Source organism: Orycteropus afer, unplaced genomic scaffold (genome assembly GCF_000298275.1).
Source record: "Orycteropus afer afer isolate SDZICR_OR568_19922 unplaced genomic scaffold, OryAfe1.0 scaffold00376, whole genome shotgun sequence".
In the NCBI taxonomy this organism is placed as follows: Eukaryota; Metazoa; Chordata; class Mammalia; order Tubulidentata; family Orycteropodidae; genus Orycteropus; species Orycteropus afer.
In genome coordinates, this window is record NW_006921963.1 from 1,388,627 (window position 1) to 1,389,155 (window position 529).

The window sequence follows — 529 nt, forward strand, 5'->3', positions numbered from 1 at the left end:
ATACACCTGGGAATTCCTACAGAACATACAAATACACTTGTAGGACCATTGTCTGCCAACACTTTACATGGTCTTGGGTACACTCCCCACTGCATAGACATACCTAATAGTTCACCCTGTCCACCCATCTATCCACCTGTATACCCATGTTTGCCTTCACTGACAAGGCAGTACTGTATGTGCAAAAGAGTTCATCTTTGTTGTCTGTACCTCCCATGTACCTCTTTATGTCTTCCTCTTCCTCAATGCCTCTGTGTTGATCACTCACCTTTGGTACATTGCCTTTCTCTTCACCCAAATCAATACTTATCTCTACCTGTTTAACAATGTTCCCTCCCCTCCCACCCCAGTAACCAACAAAGAAAATTTTCCTTCCATAGATAAACCTTTCCTTGACTTTTACAATAATGAACTAATATAATACTTGTCCTTCTGTGATTGACTTATTTCACTCAGCATAATGTCCTCCAAGTTCATCCACATTATACAGTGTTTAGCAGATTCTACACTATTCTTTAGGGTTGCATAG